Source organism: Camelus bactrianus, chromosome 4, assembly GCF_048773025.1.
Source record: "Camelus bactrianus isolate YW-2024 breed Bactrian camel chromosome 4, ASM4877302v1, whole genome shotgun sequence".
Taxonomy (NCBI): Eukaryota; Metazoa; Chordata; class Mammalia; order Artiodactyla; family Camelidae; genus Camelus; species Camelus bactrianus.
In genome coordinates this window covers 17,293,785-17,321,419 of record NC_133542.1, presented here as the reverse complement: position 1 = coordinate 17,321,419, position 27,635 = coordinate 17,293,785, and the positions used below count along the sequence as shown (strand labels likewise).

The window sequence follows — 27,635 nt, the reverse complement described above, 5'->3', positions numbered from 1 at the left end:
ACCAAACAACTCATTTAAGGTCAGAGTGGTGAGCCCATGTCCATAGCCACAGCACTCTGTGGATCCGCATTTGGAGAAGAGGCCTTGGAAAATTTAAAATAACTTGCCCAAAGAGCAGGGATTCAACAAAGATCAGTTTAACTAAAGCCTTTCGTTATTTCTTTATAATCGAAAGCACATGTTATGATTCCATCTGTGAAACATTAACCAATTATAAGTGAATAAGATTATACTTGGCACCCTTATCTCTTCCTTATAAGTGATCAGATGTCAAAATATAAAAACTATGAGTTATATTACAACAAAATATTTATATTATATATATTACACATAATAATATCATATATATAATGTAATATTATATATTATATAACAAAATAGTTATAACAAAATATAAAAACATTTGACATAAAATTATTCTAGTATTTTTTCCTTAAGAATATGAATAGAAGTGAAAAGAAAAACAGGTTTTTACAGTCGAATCTCTCTCTCTCTCTCTCTCTCAGCCTGTTAAGGCTCTTTAGCAATATATAACACTTGTAAACATTTAGTTCAGCTTCAATAAAAAATATTCAAAAGTAGATATACTACACAAGTGAGACATGTGCCCAAAAATGTTTATGATGTGACACTGACAGAATACAGTGTGTATGCAGATACTTACATCAGGCACGTGTAAGAATATTCAAGGCTACGTTGTTCCTAACACCAAGAAATAAATCAAATGAAAACAACCCAAATATCCACCAACAGTAGAATAAATTACTGCAGCAGAATCACCTGATGTAATATTATTCAGCAGTAACAATGAATAAACTACAGCTCTACCTATCAATAGTGATCTATAATCAAGAGAGCAGTAATAAATTAAAACTTTTTTATGCATGCAAAGCTTTTAGGAAGGAGTATTTGGTGGTGAGCAAAAACAACCGAGAGAGAAAAACCAAACCAACCAACCGAAGAACCACCAAGTGAGTGTGGCAGTTGGTGACCTGAAAGGAATCAAAATGTAAGCCCTTCTGAATCATCAGTGTCCTGGAGACATTTGAATGAGTTTCTTTGCTAGAACTTTTTACCACTACACAGTGATAAATATTTTCAAGGGAAAATGAAATGAACTTTCTCCATTGTATGAGTCACATGTCTCTTGGTTACAGATTACTGGACCATCTTGAAATTGTTTAGGTAAAGAGAAAAGGCTGATTCACAGAATGTCATGAAAAACTGAACAATCAAACCATGGGAACTTCAGGGATGGAGATGGGACTTCCAGAAAAAACTGAAACAACTGGTCAAGCACCAGGGGACTCTCTCTCCAGCCCCTGCTTCTGCTTCTCTGCGCTGGCTCCCTTCTCTGTCACTGGAGGATGGCTTCTTCCACATGGCAAGAAACACTGCCGTGGGTACTTCCTGAGTTCTACATCCCACAACTTCTACAATGGGTGATGGATCAACTTGCACTTTCTCTGGTGAAAAGTTAAAAATTACCAGAGGAGGGAGATTTTGTTGCCTTAGCTGGAAGATTTTGTCCATCTCTAAACCAATTTACTGTTCTCTAGGGGAGGAGCATGGGGTTATATATGAACATGCACATTTTCTCAGAACCACTTGGTTTGACTTGGGGAAGAGCATTTCCAAAAGAGTGGGAGTAAAGTTTACAGAAGGAGGTACACTGCATAGATAAAATAATAGTTCTTCACTATACTTGTTGAAACAATCACCACAATATTTTCACTAAAGAGAATTAACAATGTTCCCAAACTATGACAGCAAATTTAATCCATAATAATTTTTTTGGATTATTTTATTTATAATCAACCTGAAATATTTTCAAATAAACAATCAACATGAGGAAATGGATATTCTGTCTTCTTGAAAATGAGTTCAAGCCCATAGGCTCAAAACCCAAGGACAAGACGACAGGCCTAAAATAAATCTAAGAAAGCTAAAATTCTAATCAAAATTAAATTTGCAAAACTAGAAGGTTAGTACTACACTTCTCCAGTTTACTACAATTTATTTCTAGTGGCATTGGTTAAGAGTAAGGATGGTAGAAAATATGGGAATTACAAAACTCATGTATTAGTTTTCTGTTGTGTAACAAATCACTACAGACTTAAAAGTTGCTTAAAATAACGCCCATTTATTACCACACAGTTCTTGTGGGCCGTAAGTCTGGGCACAACGTGGCTTAGGCAGGTTCTCTACTTAGAGCCTCACAAGGTCAAAATCAAGGTATCAGCTGGGGCTGCAGTTCTCATCTAGAGCTTGGATCCTCTTCTAAGCTCACTGGTTGTAGGGAGAATTTATCTTCTCATGTCTTCCACGTGGGCTTTTCTGTCTTCAAGCCAGCCACAGCACACTGAATCCTTCTCTTGCTTTGAATCTCTCTGACTTCCCCTTTTGCCATCTCTCTCTGATTTCTCTTCTACCACCAGCAGGAGAGGCTTTTAAGGGTGCAAGTGACTAGATTAGATCCACTGGGATAATCTTTTTTAAAGGTCATCCGTGCCATATAACACAATGCAATCATGGGAATGAGTTACGTCTCATCCCATCCACACATTGTAGGGGTTAGGGTGTGAAATCTTAGGAGTCACTCCCAGAAATTCTACTACAGCCTGGTTTCTGGGATGAACTTTACCACGTATTAGCTATTTATACTCCCCAAGTCTCCATTATCTCTTTGGTAAAGTGAGTTTTAATGCTACCTGCCCTCCTAACCTCACACGATATATGTTAGGTTTAAATGTAAGAGTGTACGCCAAACAATTTTTCAATTCAGTTCTACAGACATTACCACATCTCATTGAGGACACAAAGTTCCATATATGAAGGAATATGAAAACATAAGCTATTGCTTTTTACAATAAATGCATTTCTATGAGCTGAAAAAATTTATTATCTCTTGCAAAGAATTAACTTTCTAATTTATGTTTTCTAATTATGCAAAACCTTGTCATCACAAACACTGCAAGACACTCCAAAGCACCCCCTGCCAAAAACAGAGTTATTTTAAAAGGGTTCCAGTGCACATATATCAATTGAACTATCCATGTTGTCCAAAACACAATGGAATCTCTTCAAATTCTCAAATTGGCTTTTGGTCTTAACGTAGCACCAGATTTACAAATGAATAACTTCAGACCCTGACTATTCTCACCTCGGTCCTCACCATCACAACCCCTTATGTTATGACCTGTTCTCAGAAACTTCCCTCTTAAATCTAATCAAACTTCTTTTATGGTCACTATACCTATTATTCTTCCTCTTCGTATTGGATCAAATTATCTTAAATACATTAAACAGCCTAATTCTTCCTGTCCTTCAAATAGATCCCTCCTTGGATCACTGTGTTAGTTCAGGTCCTCTGAGAATCAGGTGCTAAGGTGAGATTAGATATGCAAGAGATTTGCTGAAAGAAACCTCTTGGCAGAAAATGAAGTGGGAACTGGAGGAGGCAGGGAGGGCTGTCAGACTACAATGCAGGACTGATCCCTGTGAAGGAGAGAGGGAAGGAAGGCAAGGAAGAAAGGCCTTCAGATTTCAATTCAGAGAAAGTTTCAGCAAGGTTAATTGGGAGTCCTCAAGCTAAAACTGCCTGTCAGAGGGTCCCTGCATCTTTCAGGAATGGGCCTGCCTTAGCAGCCAGGTGGTGCTCAGTCATGGCTGGGAGCAGCCACAGAAAGCATGGCCTCAGAGCAAATGTGGTGGTGGATTTCACAGGGCAGCAGCTGGGACCATCGGTCTATTATGCCTCCCACAGTAGCCACCATAATTACTAGCTCATCTAGATTTTTTCTTTTTTTTGGTACACTCATGGTTTAATGTTTTTCTCTTTCATGCCTTCAAATGCTAGATCATTGAAAGGGTTGATTATTCAAATTCATGTGGTATCTCTGACTGAATATTTTCCATCCAGTATGTTTTATTTTATTTAAAAATACTTTTACTAAATAACTCAATTCACCCTTACCATCCTGGTTGCTTCTTCTGTTTTCTCCCTGTAAATATTATTATTGTAAGGCACACATGATGGCCTGGATCCTGAAGCCTCAATGAGCAATCAATAGTGATTACAGATCCTAACTGCAGAATTACATTAGACCAAAAACTTTCATTACTGTGAACCAAGGTTTGGACCTCAAATGCTTTTGGGATTTCCTTAGTGGATGAAATGGACAACTGATCTGAGTGACAAGGACTTTTCCTTAGTGGCCTGATGTTGGCCTGGAAAAGGACTTACATCATATTGTCTAAGACTCTTTTAGTTTGGTTCCTACTTGTCCTTTTAAGTTGGGGGGAAGAGCAGGGAAGATGTACCTTAGAGTGATCGCATATTCTACAAGTGAAAAGGGAGCACTATTAATGCCAGGACAACTGTCACAGCCAGGATGGTCCTGAGAATACTGAGTTATATGGTCACTCTAGGATCTCTCCTCTCAGGAGCGAGGGTGGTTTGTACCTCTTATCTCACCAAGCACACGGTAAGAAAGGGAGCAGTGAAAAGATTTAAAAGAGATGTTTGAGAAGACAGCGATGCAGGAAGATAGAACTTTTAGCCTTTTATCGTTCTCAAAACATGACACCTCCTAGGACTCTCAGTTCACTTAGGAGTCTTTGTTCCAGAGCTCTTCCTCCCTGGGGCAAAGGTGGGGACAGGTGAGTGGGCCAGCACGGGGTGAGAGGGAACTGTGCTCCCTTCAAGGCTCCTCTGGAATCATTTCTGGATAATTATCAGCTTGGACCATATGTACTTGGGGATTCTTGGTTGTTTTCCAGGGTAAATAGGACATGTCTTCTTGGAGGGCACTTTTCCCCCCCAAAAATATTTGAGGGGAAATTTCTTTTATTTTAAATCAAACCCAGATATATACTAATGGATTAGAATGCAAAATTCATCTGGATTTTAAAAATAAATCTTGAGGCTTCAGAGATACATTGTCCTTGAGGCTACTTTATACTCCTGTTTAGATCTTCCTCTAAGTATTATTACTCACTATTCTGAGCTATTAGATATATTTTGTTGGAAAAGTTTAAAAAGGCCTACTCACAATATTAGTATATCCTTAACATTCGTAGCTCTTTGTGTCTCTTTCCAAAATTGGATCAAATGACATTGGACATTACCAGCTTCCTACTGTTTTGACAGCCATCTGAGGATATCACTGTAACTGATAATTCAGTCCAGATTACACAATGTGTAATAAGACTCAAGGCAGCCAGAACTCCCCATGAAAAATGGAAGTGAGCTGTAAGTAGGTGTGGATATGGGCCAGGATTTATTCCTTCACCAGCATTTACTGAATGCCTCCTATATGCCGGCAGTTGTTTTGGAAACTGATACAGCAGTAAACAAAACAGATAGAGGCCCTCCTCTCGCAGGACATAACAGACTTAACAGAGAATAACTATTGATTAAAAACTAGTAAATAAGAAAACAAATTAAAGCATTCCAGTAGCTTTAAAAGCTGGGGTAAAAATAAAGCAGGAAAGGGCTACAGCTCCCTTGGTATGGGGGACAGTAATGGCTTCACTGAGGAAGTGCCATTTGATCTCAGACCTAAATAAGGAGAAGGAGGCAGTCAGATGAAAATGAGGAAGGAATCTTTCAGGAAGTAGCAATGGCAAGGGCAACGAACCGGAGACAACCTGGCCCTCTGGAGGAACAGAGAGGAAGCCTGTGTGTGGACCACAGTGGATGATGGGGAGATTGTTTAGAGAGAAAGGCAGGGTTTTGGCCATATTTGGACAGGAGTTGGCCTTACAGAATTCTATAGGTTATGGAAAGGAGTTTGGCTAATATTCTAATTACAGTGAGAAGTAACTGGAGAGTCTTAAACTGGCGGATGTTATTGTTGCCCAAATTATCCAAATAGTAAAACCATCTCTTCCTGAATTACTTGGCTAAAAGAATATTAGAGTTATGGACATGCATGAAAATTAAGCAGAACATGGAAGAAGGGCCTTAACTAAAACTGACCTCACTTAAGACAGGAGGACAAAATGGGAGCTAGTAGTGTTAAAAGGATGTCAGAATGCCTTTCACAGGAAAGGTTAAATTTTTTTAATGAAGAAAAATGTTACATATGTTATACCTTTCGGGAGGAATGCCCATTCAAAAGAATTGAAAAAAGTCTAGGATGTTTACAACAATAAGCCTTTTGAGATACACGGAAATTTCACGTGTCTGGAGCTTGATTTCTAAAGAGCTCAGACTTCATTGTGTACAATATGTTAGGAAATTTTGTTTATTTATAATTTAACCTACTTGAGTCAAAAGTCACAAAGAAGTCTAAGGAATCTGAATAACATTTAAAACGGCCACTTAAACAGATTCAAAGTCAAGAGCATCAGCGCAGTGTTCCTTTGATACGCTCACCCCTCCTCCCCAGGGCACTGAATGCAGGGGGTGGGTAGTTTAACCTGAAATGGAAAACACTGCAATCATGTTTCCAAGGGAAGAGAAGTGAAATAGGAAAAACAAAAACAAAAATCACCAACTCATTTGGAAGCTCATGAAAGGCAGAGTTGAGTTTGCCCATCTCAGACCAATTTGCCTCGGCATGTGAATCATTTAACAGGAAAAAACATGGACTGACTCAACTTGAGCGAGCTCTTTCTGTCCCTGCTGAGGTCCTCGCTTGGTGTGGCCCCTGCCGCTCTCCTCAGAGCATCTCACTGTAGAGCAACAGGAAGTGTTGTTTATTAATAAGCCTGACTGGGGTCACACCCAAGGCAACATCAGAGCTTCACCTCTCTTGGGCTTGGGGAGAGGTTCAAGGATCAAGGACAAGCTACTGGTTACAGTGAGATGCAAGGCCAGACTCTGAAAAATAAACTCACAGCCAGCATTTGACACAGGCCCCCAGAGTGACTTAGAGCATAGGGACCACTACAAGATCTCCTCGGTTCCTCCCCACCCTCTGCTGACCCTTTATTTCTCCCAACAGGGAGGCAACTGGGGCCTCACCAGGAGAAGGAGCTTGCCCAAGACTGCAGGGTGAGCAGCACTTGGACCCAGACATTCTGACCCCTGGGGCTGTGCCATCTTCCATTCATCGTAGCTCCTTTGGCAGACGTTTATAACACACAGGAGCATTGCCCAGGGTGGGTTCTCCTAACTCCCTTGTCATGAGCTCCTCTTTCCCCTTCATCTTTCAGTTGCACCTCATGGCCACCTTCAATTAGCTCCTGGAATGGTCATCCCCTGTCTGGCACAGGCTGACCTGCATTAAACTTGAGAATGGAGAGACAGCAAGCGAGCAAGCTTGAACCTGACTCACAGTATGGCACATTCCCCACCTCACCCCACCCCACCCCCTGTCAACAGGGAGAAAGTATCTAAAGAAGAGCATTGCTACGGGGGGCGTGACAAGCTAAACGGGTGCTACTCAGGCTGAAAAATCTTAGCGATGCCAATAAGCCACTTGAGACCACAAGGCACCCGCCGTTCTGTCCTCATTCCTTATCAGTCCTTGGCTTTGGGAAGAGAAACGTTCTGGAAGGAGGAGGACCTTTGTGGAGTAAAAAAGGAGGGGAAGGGTGTGAACTCTAAGACTTGAAACAAATCAATGACAAGTTGTTCCACAGGCTGACAGTTTTCCCCTCACCTTTCCTTTCTAGCAGCTGTATGCCTCATTGTCAGACACTCAGAGGGAAAGTCCGAGTAAGAATACAATGTAATCCCTTAAGTGTGTTCACCACAAGGGAGCTCCAACCACACCACAACCGTCAACGTAATTCCACCTCAGGTGTGGTCTGAGATCCAACAGGTAAGTGACCCCACCAAGGATATCCGTGCGGTCACGAAGGCTTTGGCTTTCTAACATATACAAATTGTTGTGTTCATTTTTTTTTCACACCAACTGCTTAGTAGAGAATTAGGTGGATTAGGAAATCTCATGAAAACCATTAACCTAAACAGTTCCTGTTTATGGGCACATCTGACCATTTTAATCAGTAACTTGCTTTGAGAAAGAGTGGGCCTTGGAGTCACGCTGCTGGGGTAAGAATCCTTACGTTACCATTGCTTCCCTCTATGACAACGGGAAAGTTACAGAATGTTTCTGTGCCTCAGTTTCCTCATTAAATGTGGGTGTAATAATTGGGCCTACCTCACAGGATTATTGTGAGGCTCATGTGCACAATAAAAGTGTATCCTGCCTGGTGTCAGCAATTATCTGTTAAAATGACAATGAAGATAATGTAGATGTATCTTAACATGTAATGTAATCTTGCTTATTCAAGGCCAAATATTTTAACTTAATAGAGTTTGCCAAACACAATGAAGTCTCTGGGATCTCAAGACCATGGCTTCATTGCTCCCACATTTTTATGCTACTTTTTCTGAACAGGCCAGTGAGTCCCAGCTAATGACCCAAGATTTTCAGCAAGACATTTCATGCTGAATTCACCCTCACATGCCCTCAGGCTATCACTCATCAACTCATGGGAGCAAAGAAGTGTGTTGGTGGGAAATAAATAAGAAAGAACAAGGACAAAAAAAGTGTCATGGGCTTATCCACTGGCAATATTTATTATACAGTGATCATTCTTCAGATGTGGTTGTTCTCTGTTCTACTATAAATATGGAAGAAATATCATTGCTCAATAGCTGTCTTGGTCACTTACCAGGTAGACTTTTAAGGTACAGCTGTCTCAGGGTGCCTTCAAAATACAGTGCCATTTCTGCATTAAAGCTTTCATGATGGGAGCCAGACTTGGTCAGTCATGATCAAAAGATGCTGCCATCTTTAGGCTAGTTGTTCACAATAAAATACATTCCTTTACTTCATCATGTTCTTGGGACCTTTGTGCAGCAGGTCTCTTCAGTGGGCTTGAGATTTAGCAGAGAAGTTAAAACGATAACCAACATCCCAAGCCCAACTGATTGCAAGTCTCAGTGAGGTTGCATGGAACTTGAGCACTAGCTCAAGCTTTAGGCTCCATCAGACTTTCATTTGAATCCTGGCTGAAAGTTAGCTATGTGACCTTGGCACTGGTACTGAACTCTATGAGGAAATTATCACAGCAATACGGACAATAAAACCTTCCCTTTCGGTGGTAGTGAGGACTCGATGAGATTGGCATTATAGTGACCTGTACTGCAGGTGCTCAATAAACACGAATGCCTTTGTTGTATTCTTTCCCTGTCTCTTTCTTCCTAGTCTCTTAGTGCCACTTGGGAGTCCGGCTTTTACAAGCCTAAGTTATTTTGCAGACAGTCAGTCAGACACTAGAAGAGGAATAAGCTATGTGAGGACTTTGAAGCTTGCTGCTGCACGAAGGACGGGAGCCACAGCCAGTATTTATACTTTGCAGCACACTGGTCAGTTGTTCCAGCAAGTAGGTTGGCTAAGAGCATGCGAGATATGAATGAGTACTTCCCAGTGAACTACTGCATATGGAAGTGCTCTGTAAAATGTCAGGGGCTCTAGGATTGTCCAGTATTACCATCACTATTGTCAACACTTATCCCCTTTCCTTCTCATTTTACAGGATAGGAAACTGAGGTCCAGAAAGACAAAAAGCAATTTTCCCAAGCACGTAGAGCCTCCTCCTCCTCCTCCTCCTCCTCACAGTGCTTCCTAGTGCCAACTCCTGATCTAGATACTTTACACATATTACCAGTAACTCTGGTAGACTGGGAAATCTTTGTAATAACTTTACGAGGTGTTTACTATTATCCCCATCTTATAGATGAAGCAGAAGCACAGTGAGGTCACACAGCTGCTAAGTGGCTGGGATTTGAACCTTAGTGTCTGACTCCAAAGTAATCATCTTGTCAACTATGCTGTACACACACACACACACACACACACACACACACACACACACACACACACACATTTAAAAATCAAAATGGGCTCAGATGATGAATACAGTTCTCTTTTATGTTTGATCCTTTCTCTTTTCACACCACAACACATTCTGATTTATTAGTTGGCTTTAGAGAATGTTTTAAAGATGAAAACAGTGCACATAAAATGTATTGGTTACATAAAAAGAGGAAATAGCTGCTAAAGTCAACCAAGCTTTAAAGATAGCTTTGAGATATTCTCCTATAAGGCTGGTGATGGCAGAGGTGAAGAGTAGGGGGGAGGTTTGTTCCAAACGAAACACGAGACATATCTTCTACAGTCTAGGGGAGGAGAGAAATGAAAACAAAGCCCAGTAGGAGCTGGGTAAAAGAGATGACTTTGCACTGAGGAGGTAAGGCTTTCAGGTGAGAGAGGAGGCCTCCAGAGGTGGGACAGGCTAAAGAGTTGGCAGGTGCTATTGTTAAGACCATCAAGTACCCAGAAATAATGTCAGATGAGAAATGGATAAAAAACTCCAAAAGCCCAAGCCTGCTTGGCTCAGAGAAGGAAAGAGTCAGCAAGATATGAAGGTTTACTTTTAATGTTTTATGGCTGTCGTATGGCAAGGGAATTAGACTTATCTGTGTTGTTCTAGAGGGCAGAGGTAGGGCAAATGTATGCAAGCAGAGGGCAGAAGGTTTAAAACCAAAATGGAGAAGAACCTTCCAGAATCAACTACGATACAGTGTAACAGTAACAGAATCAGAAAGGACTGCTTGTGCAATCATGTAGCTCTTGGTCAGTAGACAGATGTGTAAGCAGAGGCTGGATTGCTGGTAATGTTGTAAAGGGAGACAAAGCAAACTGGAGAAAAATAAATACTGTATTATGTTCCCATTTTATAAAACTTATGCATATGTATCATACGTATACAAAAATACATCAAACTCGTAAGCACATGCCTTGTATAATCACTCTTTTCCCAGTTTTTTTAGGGAACATATATTAAATAATTTAGGACAACCTACAATATATATTTTTTTCACTTGGAAAAGCTTAAGAAGGTTAATTACATTTTCTGAAGTCAAAACTAAAAGTCAAGATTTGAATCCACCTCTGACTTAAAGCCTAGCCTTCTTTTAGGAAACCACAATCCCACATTTTAGGGGATTAAGAAGGGAATGAGTAGACAGAGCATGGAGGTAGCAGTAGGTATAGAATACGATGTTGCAGGTGATTAGGTGCTTCTAAAATAGCAAATAGCGGATTTGGGGAGTGTAACTAGAAATGACAAAGGGACAGTTAAGTTAGGTGGAAATGAACTGTGACAAAGCAGGGCTGTTGGAGACAGAACAGAATCAAGATAAGAGTTAAGGCCTCTCTTTTTCATTTTGAAGCCCTTTATAACAAACAAAATTATCTACCAACCAATATTATGCTTATTTCTATCTTTGAAGCTATTTTTATTTTTTAGTAACTTCTTATCCTTTAACAATAACTGTTCCTTGAAACAAAATTTTTTATTTTCCTGTGTAAGCTAGAAGTCATATTTGTTATGTGGGAATGGCAATGGTCCTGTCTACATGGGTACAGACTAGAGTCTAGCCATGTTATGGCCAGAAGTGGTCTTAAGCTGAGTTAGAACCTGACACCATTATGTACACAAGTGTGGTCCGCCTCCAAGATAGAGGGAGGTGTTTTACAATCATCAGCTTTATGAGCTGTTGCTATAAAATAATCAATCTTTCAAAGCAAACATACCACAATGTCTACATCCAAATGCAAATTGTTCTTCAGAGCTATGACTTTGGAAAACTTTTCACACATATTGGCATTAAACATACTTAAACTCTTCACTGAAAACATCCTTCAATCCAGCTTATTTCTCTCTCCCCCCCTCCCCCACTTACACATATGATTTTAAGGCACACTTTATTTTTAACCCAAAATGTTTTATCTTGCTTGATAACTTGTTTCCCAAAGGATTGCTGTGAATGCCTCTGGCTATTAAAAATATCAAATCCATCACTAAAAGACTGAGTGTTACTAGTGAAGAGGTAAAAACATAATGTGGTGCTGACTATGAAGACCACGCCCAAAGAAGGGCTGCAAAGATAGTAGGGATATTGTAGCATCCTTAGCATAAGAGGATGGCCTTTCAAGATGCTATTTTAAAGATACATTGAAATGTCTAATTGTCAAAATAAGTATAAAATGAAAACTAACCAAATCTACTTCTTACTCCAACCTAGGATACTTTTCATGGTACCACTTGAATCCTAATTTATGGTCACTACCTTGCTGTTGCCCCTCACACTATATACATGATCAATAGTTCCACACCCAGAAGCAAGGAAGATCTGTGGCAAATACTGTGTTGGTGAGGGCATAAAAAAGCAATCACATTTATATACTTATTCCAGGAAGTGTACATTGGAAAAACTTTGAGAGGGTAAGTTGAGAATATCAAAATTCAAAGTGCACTTACTATTCTATTCAACAATTAGGATTTGAGCCTTGTGTTCTATAGATAGGTTCACAAATATATACAAACATATAGCAAATTATGTTCATTGCAGTATTGCTTGTAATAAGAAACTACTAAGAACAAACTCAATGCCCATCAATAGAGAAATTCATCAATAAAGTATGGCATACACGAAGACTAGGATATACAAAAATTAAAAGGATAAAATAGTTTATATACACAGATCAGCAAAACATATTGTTAAATGAAAAAGACAGGTAAAAAAACTATTTGTATCTCTCAATTTAGGAAAAACTATGTATGTGTGTGCATATTTATGATAAATATCTGAAAGTGTACATAAAAAAATGTGATGGCAGTTACAGTTGGGGAATAAAATGAGATTTCCACTATAGGCGAGAAAATAACTTTTTACTGTATACTCTCTTGCATGTTTAATTTTTTTTATCATTGCATGTATTCTTTTCAAAATAATAAAAAACAACTCTAAAAGATAAAATATACAATGTAGGAATGTGTTGACTAAGGTGTGGTTGAGATCAAGATTTGATCTTCTTTCAAAAGTAGTGAACTAAACTTTTGATTCTTGTGTTTTAGGTATACTTGCGTGTGGAAGGAAGGTGTGAATGCTGGGAAGTAAAGAAAACAGTGATCAAGTCAGAATGTGAAGGATGTGTCGTAGCTTTTTATTTGAAGGTGAAGTATTGAGCCTAGAAGAATGGCATTCTGCATCAAATCTGTCCTTTACATTGTCTGATCTCTTTTACTTAAAAACTAAACAACACAAGAAATTTTATCTTTTGAACATTTGGACAAATGTTTAGCCTATTGGGGCTGAATGTTTTCTTTACAAAGAAGTAAAGTGTGCCTGGGACACTGTCACATAGTCAATCTTAAGGATGAATCGGTTTCATTAAATTGCCTCCCCTTCTCACAGCTCATAGAGAGGTGCTGAGTTTATGAGCGCTTTAATGGGGGAAGAAGGGAGATAATTTTAGAGGAAAGGATGGTTTGGGGGGGTGCTTTTGTGTTTTTTGCAGGGGAATTTAAGGGCATTGAGTGTTCTGCGTAGATCCACTGAGGATCTTTTGGGTAGGGAAAGTAGGGAAGAAAGAGTTAGGAGGGGAGGCGGGAGGAGCTGAAGACCAATTTTGACCCCATCATGGTTTTAAAAGGGTGGGTTCTAGAGGGGAAGGATGGTGGATTCATTGAATGAGATGTTGAACCATGAAAACTTTCTCTAGGGCACTTCAAACTGAATAGGGATGGCTTTCAACAGCAGAAGCCTTTTGTCTACTTCTCTGGTACTGATACAGGCAAATACCTCAATCTTAGGGGAACAGAATAGCAAAATAAGAGCATGGCTCTAGGGTCAGAGAGGACTGGTTTCAGAAAAGGGTTAAGACATTACAGCTGGTTAGCCTTGAGTGAATTATTTAGTCCTTTCTTGCCTCAGTTTCCTCATTTGAAAAATGTGGCTCATAATATTTCATGGGATATTTATAAAGATTAGATATAATGTTTAAAAATCTTCTGACTGACTTCTATGAATTTTATTGGCTCAGTACATATTTTGCAATAGGGGAACAGCTTTTTGTTTATAGAGTTTGTACTTATTTCATAATATGGGATTGTTGACTTCCAATGTAGTATAATTATTATTTTTGTTATTAATATCAGTCTTTATAGAGTACATAATATGTTTTAAACCTTGCTCTAAGTGTTTTATATGAAGTGTTACTAAACCTAACAACCATTTGGAATGGCTAGGACTAGCCCATTTTATAGATGAGAAAACTGAAGCTCAGAGAGTAAGGAGTAAGCAGGAAGGTCAAGATTTGACTCTCTTCCAAAAAACTGGAGGCTTAAGGCAATGGACCAGGTTCCAGAGTGACAGGGAGGGGTGTCAGTTTGGCTTATAGGCTACAGAACATGAAACCAGAGGAGCCCCACTGACTCCAGAGGTGAGCTATGTTTGAGAGCTGGGAAGATCGAATGGTCTCTCATCCTTAGACAGCAGCTGGAGAGAGGCAGATGTAAGGCTACCAGACTGAGTTGAGAGATACTATAGAAGCGGGGAAGGGGATCCTGAGAGAATTTTGGACATTCTGAGAGTTAAAGCAGCTGCACCAACAGGGACACGGGCTAGGGTAAGACAGGACGGACCTCTTCAGGATGTGGAGTATGGCTGGTACCTCGTTCTTTTCCTTATTCTTCATTATTCTTTTCACTGTTATTTTACCTAGGTTAAACATTTCTTGTTACTTAGTAAGCTAACTGTAAACACTAAAATTTCACTTGTACTTATAATTTCTAGAGCATTTTAAAATTTCCAAACAGTGTTCCATGGTTTTCTTTCATGTTCCCTGCCCTCATTACTTTACAGTAAGATTTGAAATAATTGCCCATCTTGCAGTTTCAAGAGAGAAATGTGCTCAAAGTATTTGGCTACCCTGTCTAGTTTCTAGCTCAGAGAAGCAAAACTATCCAATCTTCATCTGTGGAGCCGAGCTGGCTTTAAAAGCAGATGCTTTTTCTCTTTAATCTGCAATAAATAATGGTGCTTAGAGCAATGCGTGTTTACTGGTAACAAATTCCACCAATGGGTGTGGTGAAAAGCTGAGCGTTTGTGGACTGTGCAGCTTCTGCTATTGTCTACAGCATTTCCTCTCTTGTCTCAGAGGCTCACGCTTTCTCAGGCAAGGGCACTGGCAGGTCCAGATAAATGTCTGGGTTTTCTTACTCCGAGGATGAGGAGGTGGGGGTGGTGGGGGTGGTTGTGCAGCCGTCTTTCTGGCACGGATTCCATTGTGGGGAAAGTCTGTCTTGGGAAAAAAAAGAAGTAAACTGGGGCAACCAGCCTCATCAGTTAAATGATTTCCTTGTTGACATGAAGTGAGGACAAGATGAATAGCTTTTGGGGAAAGAAACTGTGAGGATACAAGGGAAGAAGAAAAATAAAGAGTTAAACGGAAGCCTTATGAGATAGATGAAGTGTAAAGGCAGATAACTCACTTCTTCAGTTTGGCATAGAGACAGTAAGATAATCTTTTCTTTCTATGTCAATAAAGGCCTAGTGTCTGTTCTGTTCTAGGAACATCAACGATTATATTGAGCCTCTAAATAAAGATAGCCAACTTACACAACTGTTCTAAATCCCATCTTGCAGTGACAGGCCTGAAAATTCTAATATCCAGAATCAATACTTGTAGTGTATGTGTAAGAGGTGGTGCCCTCAAAGAGGATTAAGGCCTGTTCTGTCCACCTGTCATTATGGGCATGTTTCTCTGTAAATGTCGGGTGCCATCACACCAGTTCACATGATTTTTCTTAACAAAACAACAGGCCATCCTTGAGAAAAACTCAATCTAAACAATGGAACAATACATATTTATTTGCACATTTAATTTACATACAGCAAAGCCAGGACACACCACGTAGTGCTTCAGATACTAATAGCAGCTTGTCCTTTATTTCATTCCACGAAGATGATGATAAATGTGGCCTGGGGAATGCTTGGCCTCGGTTGTTCGGTGTGTGTGTTTATTTCTTCCCGTCGTCTGGGTTTTGATTCACCTGCTGGTCCATGTCAGTGTCAGAGTGCTCGGTCACTTCCTGCCCTGCCCAGGTTTTAGGGGTCATTTTCTTGAATCATTGCTGATTTTTCCACTTAAGAGGATTCTGTCTCCTTCAGCAACTGTTCCAAATGTAGCATCTCACATACAGATTCTTCCACTGTACTTGCATGTATTGTGCAGACTATGTTTATCTTAGCTTTGAATCTTCTAGATACGTGGCATGCCGGTGTGATTCCTGTTATTCAAGGCTGATGTACAAATTGTCTTGCCCAATGTGCCTGCACAAGTTGGCTGTGACTGGGTCTGTGGTGGGAAGGGCTTTAGAGACATCTGTGGCTTTTGATGGAGGAAAGTTTCCTACTGAGAGTCACCTAATCTTTAAATCCCTTTAGTCTGTTTTTGAGCCCCGTGTTGCCCCCATGAATGCTCAATTATACTAAATACTGTCCTCTTGCTATTTTGTTAAGATTTTGCCATTTTTAAAGCCATAAAAATGTGTAATCTCCCCCTACTTACACACACACACACACACACACACACAATGATGAGTGAGTCTTAAACATGAAAACTTAAAGCTTGACATAATTCTGATAAAAATCAATGTTACTGATAAGAAGCTGTGTAATATTTCTAAAAGTGGAAATTCATGAAGAAAATAGATTCTTGAGCACTTCCTGAATGCCAGGAACATTTTACCTGCATTTCCTCATTTAACTTTTTAAAACTTCAAAATGTAGATATGCCTTATCTTATTAGAGAAGAGGCAACTGAGGTTCTGAAATGTGAAGTAACTTGCCAAGGCTGCGGTAAGGGGCAGGGCCGGGCCGGGCCTGCTGTCTCTGACACCTGAATTCCCATACTCTTTAATTACTCTCTGTGCTGGACTTTAGTTAATTTGCAGCTGCTCAATGCATTGCATTAAATTCATAATCCTGCTTTCATCATAGTAAAAACGACAATAAACACACAACAGGACAATTTGCAGGGGCTTCTGGCCAAGGCTATTGGTTCAGGGTCAAAACCTCACATTTGCACAGTGCTTTTACTTTGTCAGACTCTAATGAGGGAGGTTTTCATACCTGAAGAAAACCAAACTGATCTCTGTTTAATACAGTAATGCACCAAATTATTAGTTTCACATGTCAGTCTCTATGGCCATTATTCTTTATGTTTTAGAAAGTGATGAACTTAAAAATGCTTTTGAACAATTCCTCCTCTGAGGATAAGAGATAGGTGTTCCTTTCCAAGTCCACAGCTTCCTAATGAGAAAGTGGAGATGAGAATTTAGGTCCCTAACAGAGAGTTCATTGTCTTTCTAATACACCACATAATCTGGTGTTGAATCTGTCTAAACACCTGGGTTCCTCATCTATTAATAGCCCTTCAATTAATAATGTTCAGTGACTGGATATGCCTAGCTCTTATTGGTGTTTTGGAGAACTGAAAATGTTTTCAAAGTTATATCTAGAAAGTCTTTGGAGTTTCTTAAACATATTATGTGATAAGCAACTGAAACTATGGCAGGAAGGAAGGAAATAAACATGCAGAATCTATTATTTGCCAGACATAGCAGTAGGCGCTTTACGTATAACTTTGTAGGCTGACAGTAACCCCACTTTACAAGGGGTACAAAGTCTGAGAAATTACTAATTTCCCCTAAATTGTACAGGTAGGAGAATTTGAATCTAGTCTGTCTAATGCCAAAGCCTAAAGGCTTTTAAGCATCCTGCCTCCATCTAGTTTGAAAATCAAATACACAGCATTTCACGTCTGGACCACCTCAGCAAAACAATTGGGCGCTCTCTCACTGAAGTAACTCACACTAAAAATAAATACCCCTCTTCCTCCCACGAGCTTCCCAAGGTTGAAGGGAGGAACACAGGAGCTCTGCTAAGCCCAGGAGTGCTGCCCACAGTCGTCTGAAATCACAGGACATCATTCAAACCACTTTTTCCCCTTTCTGAGATTGTCCCTAAATTTTTAAAGTTTTTACGCTGGAAAATTTCAAGCATATACTAAAGTAGAGAAAGTAGCATAATAAAAAACTAGGTACCTAGATTCAGCTTCAGTAAATCCACCCTAATTTCATGCCCCATGTAATCCTGCCACAAACTATGGTGTGTCTGTATTTGATAGTGAGTAGATTAACAAACCATATATTTTTACCTTTCAGCCCTTGGTTCTTAACATAGTACAGGATGGATATTTTTTCTTCCAATACCAAATTTTAACTGGTTACTAGCAGTGATATTTTTAAAAGCATAATATGAGAGAGAACAATAACTCAACTATCAAAATAGGATATTTCACCTTGAAAATAAAGCAAAGTCAGGAGAAGAGTGTGAAGACTGTGAAGATTAGGAATGTGAAAACATAAGGCCACCTGGAGCCATTATGTTCCCATGAGTGCACGTGTATGGGTTTCACTCAAGGTTGGGAAGGACAGTAAAAGGGCAGGACCATCAGGAAAAGAGCCCTGGATTACCTGAGAGACATGATTGTCCATGGCTACATGGGGTGTGTGCCCTGGGTATTGTAGCTCATCTGCCTGGAGGGAAATGGAGACTCAAGGAAAGAAATTTGCTATGTTGTTATTTTTCAATTATCTACCAGAATGACTGGGAACACAGGCTTGATGATAAAAGACAGAAGATAATAAAAAGCATTTGTATTCAATTTTGGAATGTATTGCTGTATTTACACTTGTCTAGGGGGTGTGCCTATTTGGTAATTCCCTTTATAGAACATAGAAGCCCATTCTGTTACAACCAGGCCCTGTTGGAGCTGTTTCCTTGTTCCCTTCAGCTACTTGCCTCTCTCTGTCTCTCTCTGTCTTGTCTGTTTCTTTCCTGTCTGCCTGTCTCTCTTGTGTTACTTTAATGGCAGGGTTTTAAAAGGCCATGGTCCTATATACTATAAACACACATTTAAAATACTGACTAAGTTTCAACTAAGCAGGTGAGATTCCAAGACTTAAGCTTGGACTTTCCGAAACAAATCAGTTAACACCCATGACAGCACATGTCAAGTCTGTCCTCACACAACTACTGCAAACATTAGACATCACAGTCCCTTCTGGACCATTTTCTTTGTCAACAGCGGTTTCAGTTCTACCAACAGGTCCCCTCCAGATTCAGTTTTCATGTGATGGTAAGCCTACTTCTGCCCTATTTCGTCTGCTGGCCTCTCCAGCCCTGGTAATGGGAAGGTTCTTCTTCTGCTATTGTCCTCACAACAAACTGTGGGAAACGAAGATAAGGTTTTCTTTAAGAGCAACAACTGAACACACCGCACAGGTGTCTATATTTATGCATCCCACGCCGGAAGGAAAACAACTTGTCTTAACTTGCCTGTAAATTCAGAATCCCACCCCAAACAAACCAGTCCTGTATTTAGCTTGTGTAGACCTGGCATGCTCTTATCTGAGGACTCAATCTATTGAAAAAGCAAAGCACAGGGCTCATAGACACAGTGATTTTCCCATCCTGAAGCAGCTGGTACTGTTCTCATCCCACCACTTCTGTTCCTTTGCTGCATAAGTGCATGTGATTTGTGGGATCATTTGTCCGGATTTCAGTTCAAGTAGAGCAGTCACCATACTTAGAGAATGATACATAATAATATAAAATACTTTGCCTTTGCCTCAAAGAGGATTGTCTCTGTGTTGATGAAATAATAAATATGAGAATAACAGTGACCAGTATTTATTGTGTATTTACCCTCTATCAGCACTGTATTGTGTGCTTTACTTAAATTACCTCATTTTGTCCTCACAATATCCCTGTTAAGTACATTCTGTTATAATCCTCAATTTACAGATGGGGGCACTGAGGCTTAATGGGGTCTGTTAATCCGCCTCACAGTAGTTAGGGCAGAGCTGGGATTTGAGCCCAGGAGGAATGACTCCAGAACCCAAGCTCTTACACACACCCACAGAACAACTGCTGAACACAGATCCGAGGCAAAATTCCTTGAATAGAGGAGCAGTGTGTGCGAGTGAAGCTGTGGTGCTTAAGTAGGGATAGACATGAACAAGGTTGGTTGGGGTTAATCAGGATGGGCTCACTGGCCATGATCAGCTTAACGGAGGTGCAGGAGATGGGAAAATAGTGTTAGAGAAGAGAGGAAGGGTAGTCAGCGGTAAGGTAGATTAAGGTGGTGGAGGGGATTCAAGGTCCAAGAAAGAAGTTGGAGACAGGAGATGACAGTGGAAACATGCCTAGTTTACGAGTCACTTTCACAAATGGTGGGCTTTACTTTTTAGTAGCAACATTCTAATCCTACAGACTAATGGGAATCTATTATAATCAACTATTTATAAAGGCTCCCATCTCCCTGATGGGTAAGGATTGGGTTCCAACTTGTTTTCCAACAGAATTGAGGTTCTGATCTGAGAAGTCTTCTTCTCATTGTACTTTTCTTCTAAGCATCTGAAACTTATTGAAGAAAGTGGGACACACCTATGTTTTTAATTTTGGCGACTAATATCAATTGCCATGTCTTAAAAATTATAAATTTTCCTTTTATTCAAGTCTTGTTTGAAAGCACACTAGGTATGTATATAAAGATAATAACCGTGAAAGTATAAAGGTGTCCTTCTATAGTTAGTCCTAAATTTTATCATTTAACATGTACTTGACATATTCAATAAAAGGGTTTATCTGCTATGGCTTTATTAGAGTAGATAACTTATCTTATTTTCAGGTACATTTTATCTTGGTGCCAGTACATTTGATACTAAGGTAAAATGTTAATACTTAAACCAATGTCAAAATAGAAGAGAATAATTTTTATGTTGGAAATGTGGTATATAATTTTATTTAGGGTTGAATCATATTTTGAAACATATTCCATAATATAAAAGCTATCACATTTAAAAATTACTTTACCCAACTCTTTAATAATACCTGCTTGCCTTTAAAATCTTGGACTATTCCATTGAGGACAGAGTATTATGCTTTTAATTGTTTAGTCTTCTGATCATATGAATTCTTTTCATGTTTCATTGTAGTCCTATAAAACATTTTTCTTCAAAGGAAAAATGCTGTGAATTTACAGTGCTTTTAGAAATTTAAAATCTGTTTCCTATTTTGTTGATTAAGACAGAGGAGCATTGATTGTGAATAAAGAACATGCTATGTTGAAAAGAAAATTAAGGATTCTGATGTTTCTCTGCCAGATAGCACAAAAACTAAGAACACCACAGGAATTTTTCAACATTATTAACCTCTTGACAATGTGTGGGTCGTATAAAGGACAAATGAATGTTCTGGAGGTACCGAGAATGCCAATTTTAACAGACTGTCCAATGACTGTAGATAAATATTTGTGTTCCTGGGGATTATTTGATTTTTATCAAAGCAAATTGAATTGGAAACATGGCATGTATTAAGTCATTGGTCCTTATTGTCTAATTCTTTTTCCCATAGAAGTCTCTATGCACTGAAAGAGCGCTAAGTCATCAGTTAGACATACCATGCAATGATCCTTATCATATCCAGACAAAATAAAAGGCTTTTAAGAAGCTACTTCACAAGACAACTGCATAGCTTTCCTCACAGGAACTTGTTAAACAAATAATGATTATTAAAGCTAGTGGGTCAATCGCTTACACCAGTTAAACAAGAACAATTCCAAGATGTCTAGCCCATTCCACATTCCATGTGACTAACTATGGTATCCAGAGCTTGGAAAATATCCAGGCAACTCACAGTAGCTTTTCTTAAATGCTTTATTGGCACTGAATTTTCAGGAAAGTGATAAAATTAGATTTATAGAGGGGAGTCTTCAAGGCATACCCACTGTAAATGCTATAAGTGGTCTCAGTTGTATCTGAAAGTTGTTTTAAAGCACCCAAAGCTGAAAATGCTGCAGATTTAGCTCCTATCTATATTAGAGTTGGCAAACGCATACACACTAATTATTGATGAGGACGTTTATTGTATCCAGTGAGACAAATATACTAAGAGTTTTGCACAAGCCACCAATAGAGAGGCTCCTGTGAGTTGGAATGATTAGCTTTTAAAAATGTGTCACATTAACCCCTTCCTCATACTTATAGTCATGCCATGATCAGGGTAGAAACAGAAGAAGGAAGATTTAGAGTGGAAAGACAGGAATAAGAGATAAGAAGGACATGAGTTCAGCTAGACAAAGAGGACTTCGGCAGGTCTGGGGTCAGTTCTGTGTTTGTTATCTAATACAGGTAGGAACAACAGTTATTATAATAGCACACAAGAGCTAAGTTCAGGAAGAGCAAGGGAGAAGACCAGTTGATACCCTAAGTCCCTGTTTCTTAAAAACAGAGTCTAGAAACCAGAACTATGGAGCTAAGTCCAATGCCCAAAGTAAGAGATATTAGAATACTGTGTCAGTATTCTATACCCAGGCAAAAAATCTGGGTCACAGAGCCAGGGGCCTGGGACACCAGCACTAAGAGGCAACTAAGGCAAGTGTTTCTACATTCCCTGCTTAGAGTCCAAACTTAGGAAGATTTTTGGAAGGCCTGAGCCCAAAGTTTTATTTTTTCATTCTATTCATATTTACTGGACACTTACTGTATGTATCAGGCACTGTACGAGCAGCAGAGACTATTATTGAACTAGGCAGACATATTATTACTTTTTAAAGGAGACACCCAATAAATTAGTAAATGAAGAAATGGATAAATGACTCTAGAAGAAAATAAACAGTAGAACTAGCCTAAGAATGGGAGGAAGTTGTTTTAGATAGAATAGCCAGAGAAAACATCTCCAAAAAGTGATATTTCAGCATGAGAGTGAAGTTTGAGAATGAGCAGACATTTGAGGAACAGGAAGAAGAAACTAGTGGAATGGCCTGGAGGTGGAAAAAAAAAAAAAAGGACTTGACACACTGAAGAGATAAAAAGAAGCAGATTCGGAGGATGGTGAGCAAAGGAGAGAGTGGTGTGAGACGGGGGTTAGAGAATTTGGCAAGAGCTAGATCATACAGTTAGAAGAGCAAAGCTTTTGGCAGAAGAAGGCAAGAGCCAAGTAATCTAACAACTGATTTGAGATAACAAGCTGTTTTTACAGTTGTAAACTGGAAGGCTGATTATGAGGGACTGAAAATTCTGCCCAAGCAGCCATACCTTGTGAAGAGCTTACTCAGGAAGCTACCTAAAGCAGAGATGGAAATATGGGGCAGACCACTGGTACCAGATCTTGGTGTTCAAGTTAGTTTCTGAAGAGCCTGGGGTTAAAAATTAACTTCAGGACAAAGCATTGCAGTCCACAGGAGTGGTGGTAGTAGCCAGAGGCTTTTTTCTCTGGATGATGAAACTGTTCTACAAAAGACAGTAGGGCAGGATGGTGAGTCACCAAGCGTGGGCTGGCGTAAGGCAGAGCACAGTGTGGGTTAGCCTGAAAAGCACATGAATAGTAGGATGGAAGAAGCACGGACAACATCATCCGCTTCTTGCTTCTGCCATTCACTGGGAAAACATGCTCCGAGCAGCTGCTGGTGCCAGAATGAAGTGACATGTGAAGCCAACCTGACCCCAATCTGATTGTAACCAAACCTAGCAGATCCCCAGAAAACTTGCAGACTTGAGAGCAGATCAAATGCTTTCTAATGTAAATTAATAAGATTTGGGGTGGGTGTCACACAGCATTATCACAGTGGGAACCTCATTAATACACCTAGGTAGTTGATGGTCCAGCCAGACTAGAACACACGTTGTCTGTAATCCAGTAATCCAAAGTAATCCAGTGTTTCTACTCAGTTAGTCTGCTATTCATCGAAGCATTCATCACATATTTATCATACATCTACTATGGAAAACAGACCACCACCACCACCACCACAAAAACCCAGACAGTCTCTGCTTTCACAAAGAGCAAATTTCTAGGGAGGGAAGCAAACAAAAACAAGTACATTTAAATCTAATATAGTGACTAACTCTTATAATAGCACACATGTCCTTCTGAGAGAGAATAACAGATGGGGTGAAGGCCAGGGGATGATGACCTTGGTGGTGTCCCAGGTGCTGGTGAAGCCGAGCAAGCACCTCCTTCTCTCCCTCGAATGGTCTCGGATATGGTTTCATTTTTTCATTTTTCTAAATTCATGTAGTGTCAACCCAGTTGTATGCCTTTGCTCTAGGCCAACTTGTCATCCACAGTTTGCATCCTATGTGTTCAGAGAGCTCCTGAGTTGTTTTGAAAGTTCATAGAGAAAGGCTGAAAAAGGATGCATTTTCCCTTTTCCAAAGGGAGCAATTACACACTCTCACTAGAACAACAAACTTAGGTCCTAGGCTGTGCGTGAAATCTGATTTCTCTCAGGTGAGAGGTATTCTGTATATGGAAAGTCAAGAGAAAAATGTGATTTTAGCAATACTGCAGGGACTGTGGTCAGCACTGCGCTTATAAAGGCCTTTGTTTTCCGTGTTTTCATTGGCCCTGTGAGAAGCCTGGAGCAGCTCACACACCCATCTGTAGCCATATGAGTGGGACTGAAAAGTGCTGACACAGGATTGCAGATCAGGGCCTGCGGCTTGCCAGGGTAAACTTGTGTAATGCACTGTACATCCCTCCTAACAACAGTGGTTCTTTTGTCACTTCAACAGAGGCTATTAGAACACGAGTCATTAAAAAGAGCTTTAGAAAAACAGGCAACATTTTCCAATATTGTGGCTTTAGGCGATCCCCATAAAGGATAAGAAGCTCCGGAAGAAGTGAAACATTTCGTGAGTAACTAACAGTAGATGCAGAATCAGAATCTGAATTGATTAGAAGCAAGTGATATTTCAAAATATAATTTCTAAATGTCAAAAGAAGCTCGTTATTATAGAGAACTGGATGAAGATTAACTGGATTATTTTGTTGAATGTACATAAATAACACAAGAATACTTTCAAATCTTAAACAGGTCTGGGAAGCTCTAACTTACTAATAAAATACAAATTCAAAGAAACTGGCTTTAAGATCTTTCTTATTTTTAATACGCAAAAAAGTGTAATTGCAGGAGTAAGGATGGGAAAAAGTCCACTTTTCACTATGAAGAAAAAAAATCTGGTTAACATTTTAATGCTGTTTCTGCTAATGTTTTCATCACAAATACTTTTTTTACATAGTTGAACTCATAAAGTACATGTAATTTTGTTTCATGCATTTTCTTTCACTTTCATTATTCTTTAGGAGAGATCGGGGGTTGGCAAGCTATGGGCCAAATTTGGCACACTGTCTGTTTTAGTGGAACGCAGCCACACTCGTTCATTTTCAGAATTGTCTGTGACTGCTGTCATGCTACAAGGGGCAGAACTGAGTGTTTGTAGCAGAGCCCACGGGGCCCAAAAAGCCTAAAATACCTGCTCTCCAGCCCTTTCTAGAAACAGTTTGCCAACCTTGAGGACAGACTTTTATTTAGAGTCACATGTGAACGATACTGTAAGGCTCTTGTAAACATATACTCAAAGTTTACACACCCGTGGACAGTTTCACCAGGATTTGTCTGATGAGGCTATTGTTTGATTATCTGTAACCAGATATATATATATATACACACACACACATACACATATACATATATATATCTCACCAGCTATATATTATATAATTTGCAAGTTATACATTTGAAAGTTAATTATACATTTGAAATTTAATATACATTTTAAAGTTATACATTTGAAAATTAATAGAGAACAGTATCATATCTCTTTTATACTTTAATTTTTATTTATTTCTTTGATTTGCTGTGAGACAAAATAATTTCCCTTTTTTTAAAACACTTTTAGTTCCTCTTTTATCAATTGCCTTCACATGGCTTTTGCCTATTTTGAAATGGAGTATTCTTTAAAAAGTAAATCTATAAGGGCTGTACATTGATTCAGAATATCAACCTTTGTTTATTGTTTTCCCTTTGAAGATGGTTTTTCAGGTTTTATTTTTCTCTCTTTGAGAGACCTATTTTGAAACTTGTAAGTTACTTAATCTACATACAATTTTCTCTGTGAATTCTTCCAAAGCTTCTGAGTTTAAATTTATCCAGTATATCATGTTTAGGAAGTATCTTGTTATTTTTAATTTTTTTAATAAAAAAATTTTTTTTAAATAAAAGGGGATTGATACTTAAATTTATCAAATGCCTTTTCAATGTCTACTGATTTTTTTCAAATAGTTTATTTTTTAGAAACAGTTTGGGGCTCACAGAAAAATTGAGATGATAGTACAAAGAGTTTCTATAAACCCCACACCCAGTTTTCCCTATTATTAATATCTTACATTAGAACCGTATATTTATTATAATTAATGGACCAATATGGATATATTATCATTACCCAAAGTCTGTATTTTCTGCTTTCTTTAGTTTTTACCTAACATCATTTTTCTGTTTCGGGATCTCATCCAGAATGACACATTACATTTAGTCATCATGTCTCTTGGGCTCTTCTTGGCTGTCCCAGTTTCTCAGACTTTCCTTGATTTTAATGACTTTGACAGTTTTAAGGAATACTGATTAGATATTTTATAGAATGCCCCACTAGTAGAACTGTTCTGGGGTTTTTTCATGTTTGGGCTGAGGTTATGGATATTTGGGAGGAAGACCACAGAAGTAAAGTACCATTTTCATCACACCGTATCAAGGATACATGCTATCAAATGACGTATCACTGTTGATGTTGACCTTCACACCTGGCTAGGGCGGTGTCTGTCAGCTTTGTCCACTGTAAAGTTACTCTTCTTTCTTCCTTTCCTTCTTGTACGCTTTGCAATGAAGTTACTATGTGAAGTCCACATTTAAGGAATGGGTGGACAAAAGTCAAAACTCACAGAAACAGAGAGTAGAAAAGTAGTTGCCAGGGGCTAGGGGATGGGGACATAAAGGTTAGTATAAGGGTATAAACTTTCAGCTATAAGACGAATAAATTTTGAGGCTCTAATGTAAAACATTGTGACTATGGTTACTAGTACTATATTGTATAATTGAAATTTGCTAAGAGAGTAGAACTTAAATGCTCTCACCCAAATCAGAAAATAATAAATGAGTTGTTGGATATATTAATTAACTAAATGGGTGGAATCTTTCCACAATGTATATATATATCAAATCACCAGGATGTACATTTTAAGTATCTTACAGTCATAGATGTCAATTAATACCTCAAAAAAGGTGAAATTAAAAAAAAAAAGCATCTCAACAGATTAAAAAATGAATAAATAGGAATGGGAAGTTATTCTCCCTCTCCTTGAGGATGGAGTACTTACATAAATTAATTGAAATTCTTCTGCATGGGAGATTTTTCTCTACTTCCCCATTTATTCAATTATTTATAGCAGTATACACTCATGGATATTTCTTTTATACTTTGGGTTATAATCTAATACATCTCTTTATTTTGTTGCTCAAATTGTTTCAGATTTGGCCATTGGGAGCTCTTTCAGTTGGCTCCTGGATCTATTTGATATACCTCTATCAATACAGGTGTTTGTTTTCTGGGGTTTTTTGTTTGTTTTTTTTAAAGAACTTTCTTCATTTCTGGTACTACAAGATGCTCCAGGCTTATTTTGCACATTTCCTCCCTCAGCATTAGAATCAACCATATCTCTAAGGAGCCCTGATTTCTTTAGTTAGTTTTCTGCTATCAGAAACCAAGATTTAGCCAGTAGGCATGCTTATTGCTACTACCTGCAGGTGCTTCTAGGACCTCTTAGCTGACAGAGCAAGGTAATGTATGTGCTAAGCCGTACATATAGACACATACATAAATAGTTCTCTGTGTAATCACTTGTATCAAAAGCAACC

At 39.0% G+C, this 27,635-nt stretch overlaps 1 non-coding gene across 3 annotated transcripts in view; it reads right to left on the bottom strand.

The window, feature by feature from the left end:
- The window catches only part of LOC105071281 (uncharacterized), a 109,952-nt gene that overhangs the window by 65,733 nt on the left and 16,584 nt on the right, over nucleotides 1-27,635 (bottom strand). The window contains exon 4 of one of the 3 annotated variants that reach the window (XR_012506333.1): nucleotides 12,890-26,695. The exons of the other annotated variants lie outside the window; for them this stretch is intronic. This is a non-coding gene — a transcript (uncharacterized LOC105071281). Of the gene's footprint in view, nucleotides 1-12,889; nucleotides 26,696-27,635 lie in introns of those variants that run through there. 3 annotated transcript variants of the gene reach the window in all.